At 43.9% G+C, this 12,089-nt stretch overlaps 1 non-coding gene across 1 annotated transcript; it reads left to right on the top strand.

Annotated features, from left to right (window-relative positions):
• Window positions 1-1,979: 1,979 nt before the first annotated feature.
• Window positions 1,980-2,189, top strand: LOC145362078 (small nucleolar RNA U3). Its single transcript, XR_013889930.1, has one exon. It is a non-coding gene; the product is annotated as a small nucleolar RNA U3 (small nucleolar RNA).
• The last annotated feature ends 9,900 nt before the right edge of the window (window positions 2,190-12,089 follow it).

Below are 12,089 nucleotides of genomic sequence, written 5' to 3'. Positions count from 1 at the left end.
TCAGACTTCACTGGAGGGAGTTGGGAAGCCAGCAGGTTCCTGGATCTGACCAGCAGGGTATACCGAGGGAAATAAGAGTGGAAATAGTGGAGAAACTGACTATAATCTTTCACTCCTCTGTTAATATGGGGATGGTCCCAGAGGACTGGAGAATTGTAAATCTTATATCTTTGTTCAAAAAATGGGTGTAAAATACACCCAGCAACTACAGTCAAACAGTTTAATCTCATCAGGGAAAGCTTTAAGAAGCAAAAATTCTAGACAGAATGAACAGTGCTGGGATGAATGTGGGTTAATTAAGGAAAGCCAGCATGGATTTGTTCAGGACTAATCATGTGTAACCAACTTGGTTGGGTTTTTTGATGAGGTAACAATGAAGGCTAATGAGGTAGTGTGGTTGGTGTAGTGTACATGGACTTCCAAAAGGTATTTGATAAAGTGCCACATAACAGACCAGTCAGTAGAGTTGAATCCCACGGAATAATAGAGACAGTGATGGCATGGGTACAAAGTTGTTTCACTGACTGGAAACAGAGTAGTGGTGAATGTTTGGTTATCAGATTGAAGGGAGGTATATTGTGGAGTTCTGCAGGGGTCAGTATTAGGACCCCTGCTTATCTATGTTAATGACCGAGATGTAGATGTTGTAATGTCCTAGCAATGTGAAGGGTTGTGGATTTTAAACAAAAATAAAAAGGCATGGTCTGCGCACGTAGATTTAGAATAACACACAGCAGGCTCATTGAAAGAGATGTTCTCTGCACAGAATAGAAACTGAAACTTCAGTTACGAGAATAGATTAGAGGGGATGGGATTGTTCTCTTTTTAGCAGAAGGTTAAGAGGAGATTCATGAAGAGGTCTAGACAGAATGGATAGAGAGAAACTGTTCCCGGTAGTGGAAGGCTAGAGAACCAGGTGAATGACAAAACAGTCAAGGTGACATGAAGAATCATTCTTTTATGCAATGAGTGGTCAGCATACAGAATTCACTGCCTGCAAGGAAGCAGATTCAATCATAGTTTTCAAAAAAGTAAAGGATAATTACTTGAAGAGAAAGAAAATTGCAGGGCTCCGGGGTAAAGGCAGACCTGATCTGACCTGACTAGGTGAGTTGCTCTTGCAGAGTCATCGAGCAATACAGCACAGAGAGGCCCTTCAGTCCAATGTATCTAGTGCTATAATTCTGTGCGGCAAGTGTAGAAGTTATTGTGGCTGTGCCAAAATACCTGCCCTTGAACAGACAAGTAAAAAGTTCATTGCATCAGTGGACCATTGAAACTTTGATGATTCTATACAACACAAATAGGTGAAGGGAGTAACGCAGCTGTTGTACCAATAATCCCCATTATTACAGGAACAGACTTGTACATTTGGAATGATTGACCTGGGACAATCACCATGGTGTCGGTGCAAACAATTTATTTTCCAGGCAACTGTCTGATCTGAACAAGAATATTTACATAACCTTGTTTCATCCCAAATCAGTCTCCATCTTTTTCGGAACTCCATTTTTGAATCCCTGCAATCAGATTTCCTCCATTGCTGCATCAAGTTTGTGGATGGTGGATGGAAAGAGATCAGCCAGGAGGGCATTGGAATAGTCAAGTCCAGGGGTTACAAAGGGATGGATGAGGGTTTCAGCATCAGACGGGCTGAGGCCTGGGCAGAGTCAGGCCACTTTACAAAGTGAAAATAGGTGCTCTGAATGATGGCACGGTTAATGCTGGATGTGAGAAAAGTAGTCTGATCATTTAGGGGCAGTGGAGGAGTGTTAGGGGAAGTCGGTGTGATGAACAGTGTTAAAGACTGCATACAAATCAGGAAGGGCAGACTAAAGAGGGATAGTTTATATCACAGTTACACAGGATGATATTTGTGACTTTGATGAGAACCACATCCAGCGCTGGATGAGCAGAAATTTACTCCAAGGGAATGTTGGGAAGACTGAGGCCAGTGTTTTCAGCCCAAGGAAAAACTCTGTTTCTGACTTCATCCCTCTCATTTCTATAGTTTTTTTCCAGAGAAATGTGTTTCTAAATTGTTCAGTCTCACAAACCACAAGGAGGATTTATAGTGTTCTCTTCTGAGCAGGAAGCTGGTATTGAGTGTTGCTTTTAGCAACTGCTCTATGTCATTAATGAGTGTTCCTTCTCTCTCTTGTAGAGTGGAGGAAGAGACCACAGTCTGGCAACTGTTTGAGGTTAAACCTTAGTTTCAAGTTTGATCCCGAGATGAGCTTCTGACTACTTAACCGTGCCCTCATTCACGATCGAGAGGCTGTGCGGCATGCAACAGACCATGATAATTCACGCCACCCACTGTGCTGGGGATTGCAGTCCAGGCAATGGAAACATTGTTTCAGAATGTTAGTTCTCTGTCTATCACATTTCCTCTGTCAGCATCACTTTCATTGGACACTATGTGCATGTGTATGAGTTGCACAGGGGAATCATCACTGTGATTCATAAATATCCTTTAGGGAAGGAAATCTGCCATCCTTACCTGGTCTGGCCTAAATATGACTCCAGACCCACACCACTAGGACCATCTATTACCTGTTCCAGTTGCCCTTTGACACACTGCTGCCTGTGTTCTGCTATTAACACATTCTGATCTCTTTATGTGCTGCTATCAACACCTTTCTTAGCCATGATCACCACTATTTATGTCCCTTTGTCTTTTTGTCAGGACATCTTTGTCAATCTCTCCCTTGCCTCCACCTATCACTGGCCCTCTATCCAACCACCCCCCACCTCCAACCACCCTCCATGCCCCCCATTGCTCCAAGCGCCCCCTCTCCACAATATAAATCTCTCATTCTATTTCCAGTTCTCCTTAGCTCTGACAAAGAGTCACCCAGATTTGAAATGTTAGCACTGTTCTCCCTCCACAGATGCTGTCAGACCTGCTGGGATTTTCCAGCATTTTCTGTTTTTGTTTCAGATTCCAGCATCTGCTTTTACCTGCTCACTGATGCTCAGTTTAGATTCTGCCAGGGTCACTCTGCTCCTGACCTCATTACAACCCTGGTTCAAACAAGGACAAAAGAGCTGGACTCCAGAGGTGAGGTGAGAGTGACTGTCCTTGACATCAAGGCAGCATTTAACCAGCTATGGCATCAAGGAGCCCTAGCAAAACACTAGACAATGGGAATCAGGGGAAAACTCTCTACTGCTTGGAGTCATAACTAGCACAAAAGAAGATGGTTGTGGTGGTTGGAGGTCTATCAACCAGGGGAGGTTACCATTGACCAGAAATTGAACTGGACCAGTCATATAAATACTGTGGCAATGTGAGCAAGTCAGAGGCTAGGAATCCTGCAGTGAGTAACTCACTTTATGACTACCCAGAGCCTGTCCACAATCTACAAGGCACAAGTCTTGTAGATGGTATACTCTCCTTCTGCCTAGATGAGGGGTCTTGACAGGATGTGGAGAAGATGTTTCCTCTTGTAGGAGAATCTAGAATTAGATGGTCATTATTTAAAAATAAGAGGCCACTCACTCATTTAAGGCAGATGAAAATAACTTTTTTCTCTCTGGGGGGTTAGGAATCTCTTCCTCGAAAGGTGATGGAATCAGAGTCTTTGAATAGTTCTAAGGCAGAGATAGTCAATCAAGCAGGTGAAAGGTTATTTGGGGTAGTTGATGTTATCATCAGATCAACCATGATCTTATTGAATGGTGGAGTAGGCTCGAGGGGCTGAGTGGCCTACTCCTGTTTCTAATATATATGTTTGTATGTTCATTTTCGTATTTAACTCCCAGGAGTCATTTAAATATGTGAAGTCCAAATTCAGCGTCTGTTATGTGCTGCTGGCATTGGGCAAACATAAGCAGGGGAGCATCAGTTCCAGGAATATCCAGATGAAACGTTACACAGGGTTACATAGAATGTAGGGCACAGAAGCGAGCCATTCAGCCCAACTGGTCCATGCAGGTGTTCATGCTTCCACCCTACTGCTTCTAACTCAATCAGCATATCCTTCTATTTTTTCCCCCTCATAAATTTATCGAGCTTCCCCTTAAATGCATCTATGTTATCCATCTCTCAACTACACTTTGTGATAGTGAGTTTCATGTTCGAGCCACTCTCTAGGTATAGAATTTGATGTCTCACTGACACTGTGAAGTCACCTACTTGATGACATAGCTTGGACGTTATTCATATAATCCCTGCAGTGCAGAAGGAGGCCATTTGGCCCATCACATCTAAACCAACAACAATCCCACCCAGGCCCTAGCCCCGTCACCCCATGTATTTACCTTGCTAATCTCTCTAACCTGCACATCCTGGGTCAATCTGGCATGGCTAATCAACCAAACCCGCACATCTTTGGTTTGCGAAGGATTACTTTAGCATAGGATCACAATTCAGACAAGTATACTAAGAAAATCAAACTATTCAGGACACAAGAATAAGTAACCTCCCTTATAATGTCATTGTCCTTCGACATTACATCTGCATGTGTAAATAAGGACAGGTTGAAGTTCACCATCTTTAAGGGGATGTTCAGCATGCCGAGTAATGAATTTGAGGAACTGCAGAAAGGGTGATGCTCAGAGAGGGTTTCTACATTTAAATGGTTTGCCTAGTTTAGGAGTCAGGGAGAAGAGTAGAGATCAATTTTATTTTATAGGAATTCTATGTTTGGATTGGGTATGTGGTTACTTGAAGTTGACTGCATTATTATGGGACCCCTTGTGTATTGAATATTGCCTTCTAAATGCATCAGATAATAGTTTAAAACACTACATTCCTCTTCATTGAAGAATTATAACTGTCTTCCTTGGTTATTATAAGAATGCAGAACAAGCAGTAAATTCCCACAGGTTTTGCCTTGAAAGCAAAGTAGGGACTGAATTGAACTGTGGAATAAACGAGGTTAAATTCTGCTGTAGCTTTCTGTCTCCTTGTTATCGACCCTGGTGGTTACGAGGTTGTCGTTTATCAACCCGTGGAGCGATCTGGCTGCTTGCCACAATGCACAATGTGTGACCTGACTCCCTTTAAATTGGTTTGCGTGGAGCTGAGTCAGAGTCCAATTTAAACACCACCTTTGCAATACAAAGAGTTTGTCTGACAGCTCAGGGACCATCCAAGTCCCCAGGATACCATAAACCATGCAATTGGAACAATTCCTTAACTTAAATAAAGGTGGGGGTGGGGAATAACAATTCAAATTTCTTTTTCAAATGTTTTCAGAAGGTTTTTTTTTGGATTTGTGTTCACCGATTCAGGGTACGTGTGGGGGAGAAATTTGTTTACCTTCACTTTTGATCTTCACAAAATTGCAGCAAGAACAACCAGGAAGTGCATTTAGCATCTGTGCGTCCTTCCATTGCTGAGCTGCCCTTCACAAGCGTTGATAATAACCCCCATGATGCCGGCAACAGCACTGGCCATGAATCGATTAAACAAAGGAAAATAAAATATTATTGTGGTGCTGTGGTCTCCGGGGAGCTGAATGCAACATCAGCTTGCAAGCATTGTTTTGTTAAGTAGTTGCCCTGGTTTTAATGTTCAGGATGCCATGGTTCATCAGCACACTCCCAATTTAGACATGCACAGTCATTCACCAATGCTACCATTGGAAATCAGGTTGTAGGAGCTATCATGATATGCCATATTATAGGAATAAGTAAATGGCTTTCTTTTGAGTTCTAATTCCATTGAATTTAGGCCCAGTTTAATTTATATTTCACCCCTGATGGCCTTATCAGACCAGTTTAGATTTCAAGTGTGCAATTTGGATTTTGTTTCACTGTTTGACTGGAGCAATGCAGAATAGCTCACACCAAATGAGTTTGGATGGAGGCTCCAGCTGATATTTTGGGACTATAACCAGTAACTTTGGTGCTACATAATATGGAGGTACTGACAATGCGCAAGAGTTGCAATAGAGGAAAGACTGATTTTCACCGTTCAGGAGGGTCCAAGAGCACAGAGCAAGTGTACATCATAATACTGTCACAAACAAGTGATGTGATGGCCTTACATTTTCTTTGCAGCTCAAATGACGGAATCATGGCTGATGTTGGTTGATAGCTGTATAGGGCATTGGTGAGGCCGCAGCTGGAGTACTGTGTGCAGTTTTGGGCGCCGCACCTGCGCAAGGATATTTTGGCCCTGGAGGGAGTGCAGAGGAGGTTTACTAGGCTGATACCGGAGTTGAGGGGATTGAGCTATGAGGAGAGGCTGAATAAACTAGGCTTGTACTCATTAGAGTTTAGAAGAATGAGGGGAGATCTCATTGAGACGTATAAGATGATGAATGGGATGGATAGGATAGAGCTGGAGAGACTCTTCCCGCTCAAAAAAGACAGTAGGACTAGGGGGCACAGCCTCAAGATAAAGGGGAGGCGGTTTAGAACGGAGTTGAGGAGGAACTTCTTCACTCAAAGGGTGGTGAATCTCTGGAATTCTCTGCCCGTTGAAGTGGTGGAGGCTGCCTCGCTAAATATTTTTAAGAAGCGGGTTGATGGGTTCTTGATAAGAGAGGGGATTAAGGGTTATGGGGAGAGGGCGGGAAAGTGGAACTGAGCCACAACAGATCAGCCATGATCTTATTGAATGGCGGGGCAGGCTCGAGGGGCTAGATGGCCTACTCCTGCTCCTATTTCTTATGTTCTTAGGTGCTTTCCTAACAACTGACTTGGTGTTGTGACCTTGCTTCCAGCCAATGAATGAAGATATCAAAGTGAACTGGATTTAAGTTCAGATCCAAGTTCTGGATTGGAAAGGACAGTTTTGTAGCCCCGATGCCACCAGTCCTAAAAGTAATGAAAACATTCCTCGTGTTTTTAATTCAATATTCATACAATGAATCAAAGTACAATGAAACTTATTGACATGCCACTGTGCCTGAGAAATTCATTATTAGCAGAGCTTTAGTTTAAGCAAGGTTTTAACTAATTCACCATTGGCAATGAAAGTCCAGTGAGGAGCATAAAAATGCTTTTTGTAAGGAGAGATTTACAATAACCAAATTCCATACATGGGGTGACGGGAGCAAAGCAGGGTGAGACTATAACACTTGACATTTTGGGCTCAATTTTCACAATCCAGTTTGGTAGCTTGAGTCAGGTAACCTTTGCAGTTCTGCCTCATTATAAAGTTCCTCTTTATGCACTACTTTTGCTCCAGGGAGGTGGGGATGGTGGGATAGAATTGAGCCCAGCGCTCCCAGAAGCAGATCAGAGGCAGCTACAGGAGCAGCCAATAGCCGAGGCAGACTGGTTAAAAACCCAGCCTTGGTTTTCTGGGATTTCATCCCAGTTGTTTCATTACATTTTAGGACCTCTAGCTCTCACACCCCATCCAGCCACACCCACTCCCCATGCCGGCTCAATGCCAAGTCATATAAATACATTGTTGTTTCTTCACAGTCGCTGGGTCAAAATCCTGGACTTCCCTCCCTGACGGCACATGGACTGCAGCGATTCAAGAAGGCAGCTCACCACCACCTTCTCAAGGGCAACTAAGGATGGGCAATAAATGCCTGCCAGCCAGCAATGCCCATGTGCCATAAATGAATAAACCAAAAACTCATGCCACCCACCCATTCTCAATGACCCCTCGCATCTTCCATGCCAGCTCATGGCCCTTCCATTCCCATTCACCCAGTCAGTGCACAGTGTTACAACCGAGATGGGAGGAGTGCACTGTCTGTCTGTAGTTCCATTACTCCATGAGTCACAATATATATTTAAGTGATTTTTCCAGCTGTCCAAACAGTCAAATCTGTGCTTCAATTCTCAGAATGGCCACTCAGTGCCTGGGTTTCTTCAATAAATAACAACATTATTTGTTTATTAAAACCAGACTTGTCAAATAGAAGACATAGCTTAGTAACATACAGTATGAAATATTAAAGAACAATAATTATTCTTTCTAAATACCCTGGGGTGGCACAGTGGTTAGCACTGCTGCCTCACAGCACCAGGGACCCGGGTTCGATACCCTGCTTGGGTCACTGTCTGTGCGGGGTTTGCATGTTCTCCCCATGTCTGAGTGGACATCGTTGGTTATGCCAACCTTCATTGCCCATCCCTAACTTTCCCTGATAATGTGGTGGTGAACTGCCATTTTGAATGGCTGCAGTCCATGTGGTGTAGGTAGAACCACAGTGCTGCTAGGGAGGATGTTCCAAGATTTTGCCCCAGTAACAGTGGAAGAACGATGATATATTTCCAAGTCAGGATGGTGAGTGGCTTGGAGGAGAACTTGCAGGTGGTGATGTTCTCATGTGTCTGCTACCCTTGTCCTTCTAGGTGGTAGCAGTCATGGGTTTGGAAGGAATGTTGGTGAATTCTTGCAGTGCATCTTGTAGATGGTACACTACTGCCACTGTGTGTCAGTGGTGGAGTGAGTGATGTGTGTGCAAGGGGTGCCAATCAAGTGGGCTGTTTTGTCCTGGATGGTATTGAACTTGAGTGTTGTTGGAGCGACACCCATGTCCCACTCCTGATCTGTGCCTTGTAGATGGTGGATAGGCTTTGGGTGGTCAGGAGGTGAGTTACAGCAGGATTTGTAACTTCAGAAATGTTCGTGAAGCCACAGTATTTATATGGCTACTCCAATTCGGTTTCTGGTCAATGGTAAACGCCAGGATGTTGATTGTGGGGGATTCTGCAATGGTAATGCCTTTGAATATCAAGGGACAATGGTTAGATTCTCTCTTGTTGGAGTTGGTCATTGCCTGGCACTTGTGTGGCACAAAAGTTACTTGCCGCTTATTAGCCCAAGCCTGGATATTATCCAGGTCTTGTTGCATTCAGACATGGACTGCTTCAGTATGTGAGGAGTTGTGAATGGTGCTAAACATTGTGCAGTCATCTGCGAACATCCACAGTTTAGACCTTATGATTGAAGGAAGGTTATTGATGAAGTAGCAGATGTTTGGGCCTAGACACTCTACAGAGGAATTCCTGAGATAAGTGATCTTCAACAATCACAATCATCTTCCTTTGTGCCAGGTATGTATCCAACCAGTGGAGAGTTTTATAAAATCCTGACGGGACTGGACAGGCAAGATGCGGGAAGAATGTTCCCAATGTTGAGGACTTGCAGAACTAGGGGTCACAGTCTAAGAATAAGGGGTAAGCCATTCAGGACTGAGATGAGGAAGAACTTCTTCACTTAGAGAGTTATGAACCTGTGGAATTCTCTACCACAGAAAGTTGTTGGGGCCAGTTCGCTAAATATGTTCAAAAGGGAGCTGGACGTGGCCCTTGTGACTAAAAGGATCAAGGGGTATGGAGAGAAAGTGGGAGTGGGATACTGGAAGTGCATGATCAGTCATGATCATATTGAATGGTGGTGCAGGCTCGAGGGGCCAAATGGCCTACTCCTGTGTCTGTTTTCCATGTTTCTATGTTTGATGTTAAAAACAGTCACTCTTATTTCATCTCTGGAGTTCAGCTCTTTTGTCTATGTTTGAACATGGACAAAATTCCATGTAATTAAGTCAGGAGCTGAGTGGCAGAGTCCAAACTGAGCTTCAGGGAGCAAGTTATTTCCAAGCAAGTGCCACTTGATAGCACTATCGAAGACTCCTTCCATGACTTTGCCGGTGACTGTGAATAGACTGATGGGGCAGTAATTGGCTGGGTTGGTGTGGTCTTGCTGTTTGTGTATAGGACGTACCTGGGCAGTTTTCCACATTGTTGGGTAGATGCCAGTGTTCTAGCTGTACTGGAACAGCTTGGCTAGGGGAGTAGCAAGTTCTAGAGCACAATCCTTTAGTATTATTGCTGGAATGTTATCAGGGCCCATTGCCTTTGCAGTATCCAGTACCTCCAACCATTTCTTGATATCAGATGTAGTGAATCAAATTGGCTGAAGTCTGACATCTGTGATAGAAACATCAAAGATAGGAGCAGGAGGAGGCCATTTGGCCCCTCCAGCCTGCTCTGCCATTCATTACGATCATGGCTGATGCTGATATTGGGGACGTCCGGAAGGAGCCGAGATGGATCATCCACTCGGCTCTTCTGGCTGAAGATTGCTGCGAATACGTCAGCCTTATTTTTTGCACTGATTTGCTGGACTCCTCCATCATTGAGGATGGGGATATTTGTGGTGCCTCCTCCTCCAATGAGTTGTTTAATTGTCCACCATCATTCATGACTGTATGTGGCAAGACTGAAAGCTTAGATCTGATTTGTTGATTGTGGGATCACTTATCTCTGTCCATCACTTGCTGGTTATGCTATTTGGCACACAAGTAGTCCTGTGTTACAGCTTCACCAGGTCGACACCTCATTTTTAGGTGTGCCTCATACTGCTTCTGGCACGTCCTCCTTCACTCTTCATTGAACCAGAATTGATCCCTGGCTTATTGGTGAGTGAGAGATATGCCAGGCTATGAGGTTACAGATTGTGATCGAGTACAATTCTGTTGCTGCTGGCGACCCTCATGGATGCCCTGTCTTGAGTTGCTAGATGTGGGTTAAATTTTATCCCATTTAGCACAGTGGTGGTGCCACACATCATGCTAGATGGTATCCTCAATGTGAAGAGGGACTTTGTCTCCACAAAGACCGTGCAATGGTCACTCCTGCAATGCTGTCATGGACAGATGCATTTTCAGCAGACAGGTTGTGAGAATGAGGTCAAGTCGGTTTTTCCTTCACCACTTGCTGTAGACCAAGCCTGGCAGTTATGTTCTTTGGGACCCAGCCAGCTCGTTCTGCAGTGATGCTACCGAACTAATCTTGGTGATGGACGTTGAAGTCCCCCATCCAGAATCCATTCTGCGCCCTCACCCTCCAAGTGGTGTTCAACACGGAGGAGTACTGCTTGTCCTACTGGCAGGACAAACCCAGGGATGGTGATGCTGGTGTCTGGGATATTATCTGTCCCAATTTTAGGGCAAGTCCTCAGACATTTGAAAGGCTGGTTTGCCATTGTCATTTCCAGGTTATCCATTAGATTTCATTCCTTATTGACTTTCTGATGGTTTGATACAACTGAGTGGCTTAAGAGTCAACAACATTGCGTGAAAAGGAAGGCAGGTTCTTTCCCTAAAGGGCATTAATGAACTACAATCAACAATGGTTTCATGGCCATTCATTCCAGATTTCATAATAGATTACACCATCTGCCATGGTGGGATTGAAAAGGAACCCTTTTCTGTGAGTAAAGTGTTTATGATAACCAATGAAAGCAAGGTAACAGAGAGGATTAATGAGGGAATTGTGGTTCATGGACTTCCAAACGACATTTGATAAGGTGCCACATAACAGACTTGTCAGTAAAGTTAAAGCACATGGAATAAAAGTGATAGCAGTAGCATGGGGACGAAGTTGGTTCAGTGACAGGAAACAGAGTAGTGGTGAATAGTTGTTTATCAGACTGAAGGGAGGCTTATTGTGTCCTGATCCATGTTAATAATCCAAGGCTTGGGTATGCAGGACACATTTCAAAATTTGCAGATGACACAAAACTTAAAAGCATTGCGAGCTGTGAAGATGCTAACACTCTCACCAACTTTTACAGATGCACCATAGAACGCATTCTTTCTGGTTGTATCATAGCTTGGTATGGGCTCCTGCTCTGACCAAGACCGCAAGGAACTACAAAAGGTTGTGAGTGTAGCCCAATCCATCACACAAACCAGCCTCTCATCCACTGACTCTGTCTACACTTCCCACTGCCTCGGGAAAAGCAGCCGGCATAATTAAGGACCCCACACACCCCGGACATTCTCTCTTCCACCTTCTTCCGTCCAGAAAAAGATACAAAAGTCTGAGGTCACGTACCGACCGACTCAAGAACAGCTTTTTCCCTGTTGCTGTCAGACTTTTGAATGGACTTGCCTCGCATTAAGCTGATCTTTCTCGACGCCCTAGCTATGACTGTAACATTACATTCTGCACTCTCGCTTCCTTCTCTATGAATGGTATGCTTTGTCTGTATAGCGCACAAGAAACAATACTTTTCAGTGTATCCCAATACATGTGACAATAATAAATCAAATCAAATCAAATCAAAATGATAGTGATACACTTCAAGCGGAAAAGATGAAGCTGCAGCAAATAAAATCTAATACAGAGAAATATCAATTGATGCATTTTGATTGGAC

Source organism: Carcharhinus amblyrhynchos, chromosome X (assembly GCF_965287045.1).
Source record: "Carcharhinus amblyrhynchos chromosome X, sCarAmb.v2.hapA, whole genome shotgun sequence".
NCBI lineage: Eukaryota > Metazoa > Chordata > Chondrichthyes > Carcharhiniformes > Carcharhinidae > Carcharhinus > Carcharhinus amblyrhynchos.
Note: the sequence above shows the minus strand (reverse complement) of the source record. Positions and strands in the feature narration are given on the sequence as shown.